A 6,056-nucleotide genomic window follows, 5' to 3' on the forward strand; every position below is an offset into this window, starting at 1 on the left:
GCCCGCGCGGCCGGCAGACAACGTGACTTGGGACGCGCGCGCGCAAGCACATACGTTCACACATATTACACGCGCACACAAGCTGCGCCACAGCGCCACTCTGTGGCAATCCTTAGAACAGCACTTAATACGTAACCCCTTTTTCATTATCGACATTGTGTGCAATAGTTCTTAAACCGACTGCAATCCACGGTATATTACTCATTTCATTCTATTTTTAGCAGCGGCGCCAGCGGCGGGTATAACTGATATCTGGTATTTATTAATTAAAGCTCCATGTGGTTCTCTAAGACTGATTTTCAAATATTCCTGAAGCTTTCTGCTGTAGGTTTATTTTTAAAATATTTTTTACCATTTCAAAATGCAGCATTGCCATTAATTTCCATTTTGTCTCGGTCTAACGTGTAGTGTGAATTAACAATTTTTCTGTGTATTTTTGTGTATTCATAATATTTTCGAATATTATTGTTTTTATATTTTTTAGGATAATTCTGATAAAGTTTTTATAAAAGGGGGCTATTTATGCGTTTTATTTTATTTATTTATTTGTATTTTATCAAAGAACGATTCGAAATTGATACGATTTCATGTATGAAACCTCCACGTCCGCGGTCTTTGTGGTCAAGATGATTTGCCCCCCACGTTCTCCACGTCCACTCGCAACCCCCAACAAAATCTAAGCTACTTTGTTCAGTCTAAAGATGTGTGAAACCAACCCCAGAAGAGACGTGCAGAGCCTCACATCACCTCTCTCTCCTTCCTCATTCTGGGCCGTCCCACTGAGTCACAATGGGTATCATTAGACATACACTGGTGTGGATTTAACTTTTTCAAAAATGCCCGCATTAGCCAAGCACGCTTTCATCTTATAGCGCAATGAGGACATTCGAAGGGAAATGACGTGGAAAGGCAGAAATGACAGACAAATGATACTGAAAGAAGCTCAGGTTTGGTTAACAGCTGAAGAACCTGGAGAGGTTTAATGACATATATACAATGACATATAGACTATATGTCATTGTGTGTGTATATATATATATATATATATATATATATATATATATATATATATGTCATATATATGTCATATATATATATATATATATATGTCATATATATATATATATATATATATATATATATATATATATATATACATATATATATATATATATATACATATATATATATATATATATATATATATATATATATATATATATATATATATATATATATATATATATCCCATTACTGACTTTATAATGGCTTTTTAAAAATGTATTGACGTGTGTGGTATCTTTCTAAAAAAAAAAAAAAAAGTGCCACATAGTAACATCAAAAAAATATGGGACAATCTGAAACTTCTTCATTGCCTAAGTTGGGACTCCTTCTGACCTCCTTTCAACCTTTTCCCCAAACCAACCATGATTCTCTACATCGTGTCCTGTTTACAGAATGAATCAGAGTGACAAACTCTTTCCTCTTGGACAAACAGTGGGCACAATAGTTGTGGAATTTACATCCATTGTAAATATTCATACCACGCACACTTCCCCCCCTCCAACCCCCAAGCTGATTAAGAGTTAAACAAGGTCAGGTTGTGAACTTTACCTGGAGGGTTGAGATATGTTCAGAGTCTGAAGTGAAAGGGTTCAGCTGGAATGACTGTGAAAAGAAAACATATTTTCCCCAGAAAAAGAAAGCAGGACACATATAAATGTTTGTAGAAGCACTGACACAGTTCTGGAATTTTAGATAATAATATTATCACACTCCTTCCACCAACTGTAACACTGGAGGGTTTTTGTTTTCTTTTTCTTTTTTTTGGTCACAGCCACATTAGTCCTAATTAAAGGGGCTGACAGTGCTTTTTCTTATTTTATGTCTTATTAAATATGTATACTGTTCTAACTATGGTCTGATTAGTGTTGATCTCATTTCTAAATAATAAGTAATTAAGTAAGGGATTACTTAAGTAGTTAAGTAATCCCTGTGATCTAAACAATATAAATGCTCCATATCTACAACCCATATTCTGAAAACATAGGGATGATGTAAAATGTGAATAAAAATGGAATACAATGATTTGCAAATCCCATAAACCTTCAAATTTTATTCACAACAGAACATAAATAAAGTTATTCGATTAAACTGTAGAGGTCCACAATTTTAAGAAAAATATTGTTGCACTTCGAACTGGTTTATATTTTCAATTTCATGATGCACCAAATAGTTTCAATAGGTGGAAGGTGTGGACTTCAGACGGGCCAGTTCAACACCCAGTCTTCTACTACCAAGTCATGCTGTTGTAACAGCCGTAGGGTGCAGTTTAGCATTGTGTGCAAATATGCAAAGCCTTTTCTGAAAAATATGCCATCTGTATGGGAGCATATGTTGCTCTAAAACCTGCATATACCTTTCAGCATTGATGGTTCCTTTCCAGTTGCGCAAGCTGCCAGTTGGTCAGGCAATGATGCATTGCCATACCTTCAAGAGAAGCAGGTTTTTGTACTGAGCACCAATAACAAGCCATTGTTATTGGTGTACTGAGCACCAATGACAATGCCTCCTCTCTGGCATCCATGTTTTCCAAATGTAAATTAAACCAGAGAAGAGTTTTACACTTTCCTCAGTCCATTTTAAATTAGCTTCATCCAAGAGAATATGCTGGCATCTGGATCGTATTTACATATGGGTTCTTCTTTGCATGATAGAGCATTAACCTGAATTCATGGATGGAACAGAAAACTATGTTCACAGACACTGATTTCTGTAAGTGAGGGCCCAAAGTTCACAAACATCCTCTATTAATTTATTCCTTCATTCGTCCCTTGTGCACAGATTTCTCCAGATTCTCAGAATCTTTTTATATTATATACTGTAGGTACTGAGATAATCAGTCTTCACATTTTTACATTGAGAATTATTACTCTGATTATTGTTTCACAATTTCCTTTTCTCTAAGGTGTTACAATAAAGTTTAACTTCCAAGGATTTCTGAATAAAGCATTTATAAAGTTTAGCAGTTAGATGTTAGCAGGAAATTAGCAAGTTAGTTCCCACCTAAAGATGACACACTATGTTCCGATTGAAGAATTTCTAAAAATTGTAAAATGCACAGCTCTGCTATAACTTTCTATCATATCATCATAAAGCAGAACTAAACTTCAGCCAGGAAAGCATCTGACATAATCCATCCACATCACAAGGTTAGTCGTTATATGTTGCCGCATGATTTTGATTACTTGATATGAAAAAGTCCTGATCCTAAGTAAGATCCTGAAATCTTCTGAAGTGCCCATGGGCTGCAGTGTACACCATGAGATTTTAAAGATTTCCTAATTTGCTGGTGTGCAAATAAAACGCTGAAGAGACCAAGAATGAGGCTGGTTGCTATCCAATTAAACAAGACACAAACATCCTAAAAAGATGACAACCTCAATTATTGCAATAGAAGCTTGGACCTGGAAACTGGGCTGATATGTCATCACCTAACAAGTGGATAAGCATAGAAGCCCCACCCACCTGCTGTTTATTAAATGTTTTGTTTGCATGAGCTAGCCAATCGGACGAAAGCTAGCTTAAAACATGAATTAAGGGGCGAATTAGCAGGGGAATAGCATATGGTAAAAATGGTCAGCAATAAAGAGTTGGAAATGAGCAAAAAAGTGTTGAGATAAGAAAACTGCTGATGACTGAGCAAAACCATAAATATATATATTTAAGACTGCTGTTGCTTCATATAATATGCAGGAACAGTGACAGTGATGCAGACTGTATTTTGTCTCAGGAGAGTAAACTGCTTGTCTGTCTTGGAATGAGCTCCCATAAAAATAGCTGTTAATCCAAATGGGGCTAAGACTGTATAGGCATCTGGTAATTAAAGCATTATTTTGAAGGGAAACTCTTGATTAAGTCTTTTATTTGACTGACATCTTTCTACACACAAAGGGATTTCTGCTTTGTTATCAAGTTTTACACGGAGGACTAATCTCATCTTGAACTGATGAACAGAAGGACAAAGTGATTACAGTTAAACGTTTAAGAAAATAATCACAGTCTCGAAAGTAAACATGTAGTGTTGAGCTTTTTGAGGAGTCATACTGATAAAATTTACAGACATGTATTTAAAAGTAATGACTGGATCATTTGCAGTACTTCGCTTTGTGCATTCAATTTGCCCCTAAGTAAGCACTCAGTTGGGAGGAAAAAACTCCCTCTTTAATGTGAAGAACACACAGACAGAAAGGTGAGAGAGGACCAGGGAGACAAAGGAAATGAGCAACAATATAACAATAAACACTTAGCTTGTTGATATGTGTGTGTGTGTGTGTGTGTGTGTGTGTGTGTGTGTGTGTGTGTGTGTGTGTGTGTGTGAATGCATGGAATGAAGGGGAGGAGAGGTGATCAGTCCATCATTTGAGGTCACGGGAGCCTAACTAAGGGACATGTCTGTGAAGGTTCTCAGTCATCCAGGTCATCATAGTCAAAGCAGCTTGCAAAGAAAAGCGTCTGGACTTCTTTAAGTTGCTTGAAGACGTTTCACCTCTCATCCGAGAAGCTTCTTCAGTTCTAAGGTCAAATGGTGGGGAGTCCCAGATTTAAACCCAGTGGGAGTATCACTGTCACCCACAGAGGGACAAAAGGACCCCCTGATGATCCTCTAATCGCCTGAGCCAAGGTGTGAAAATGGGTGTGGGTCCCAATCAGCCAGGGTTTCGGGTGAGCTCATTGTGAAACCTGGCCCCACCTTATGAATTCACATGATAAGGTGGGGCCAGGTTTCACAATTGTGAACTGCGATTGTACTCTTTTTTTTGTATGTACAGTTTCGCATTTTCCTTGCAACATATAAAGAAACGAGGGTTGGCTCAGTATCTTTGGACAGTACTAACCTTTCTTTAATATTCCGAAATACAACTTGTGTGGAAAAAATGTAACAGCCACCTCACTAGGACATCATCACTACATCACTACAGGCTAAATGTATTACATTTCTGGATTATGCCATCAAACTGTGCCCCCTAACACACGGTGTAAGGTCAGGATTGTAATGACCTCTCTGCGGGCTATTCTGTAAAGCTATGGAAGTCACCTGGAACCAGTCTTCAATGAACAAACAATTTATTATGACATGATTTAGTTTAGTTTAAAAACTATTCAGAAACCTTGCTTAACTGTCTCTAATGTGAAAGACACATACCGGATTTTAACCTCCAAAGTCAAAGTAGATGTTCCCAGTATCTTTGAAGGCATGTCGTTAACAAGGGAATTAGTTGTAGTTTTGGACCTGGCCATAGATGTTGAGCTCTGCCTGTGAGCACAGAAGTCCCACTCAAGTGCTCTTGTGTTTGCAAGGGGCAGCCAATCAGACGAAAGCTGGCTTAAAGGGAGAAGAGTTCAAACTGTTTGATTCCTACAGTGGATGAACGGAGGGCTTCCATCAAGGCCCAATAGAAGATAAACAAGGAGAGTAGAGATCAAGAGAAAGATGACCCTTTGAAGTAAGAGCAGAGCAGTGGTCTTCAATTAGCATGCATTTGATATGCAAGTGGCTGTGGAAAATTCATTTTTGTCACCTTGTTGATTTAAAGATCAGAATCTGGAGTAATATCTTGGACACAAGTTGTCATCAGGATAACTACGAAAGCATAAACAGTTCTTTCGAATTATGCCACCAGCAGCCAACATGTAAATAGTAATGTACTCGGGGTAACTTCCTGACAAGTGCTGCACAACACTGTTGAAGATCAGCCTGAGAATGCTGCAGGAGGCGACCCGATAGTTGTTGGGGAGCATACCACACGTGGGATATGATTCACATGCAAGGCGCTTTACGTCATTTACACTGGAGTGGCTGACAGGAAAGAGACAACTTACAGCAAGTGGCCTATGGTGGAATCAAACTGAGGCCAGTGCAATAAATATTCAAGCTCAGTACATGGTGTGCGAGTGTGCGCTCCACTACGGGAACTACTGTGAGCAAACATCGTGGCCACCCCCCCTCAAGTTGCACTGTTGACACATTCGTTAGTTTCATAGACCAAACAGCA

Source organism: Astatotilapia calliptera, chromosome 17, assembly GCF_900246225.1.
Source record: "Astatotilapia calliptera chromosome 17, fAstCal1.2, whole genome shotgun sequence".
Lineage (NCBI taxonomy): Eukaryota > Metazoa > Chordata > Actinopteri > Cichliformes > Cichlidae > Astatotilapia > Astatotilapia calliptera.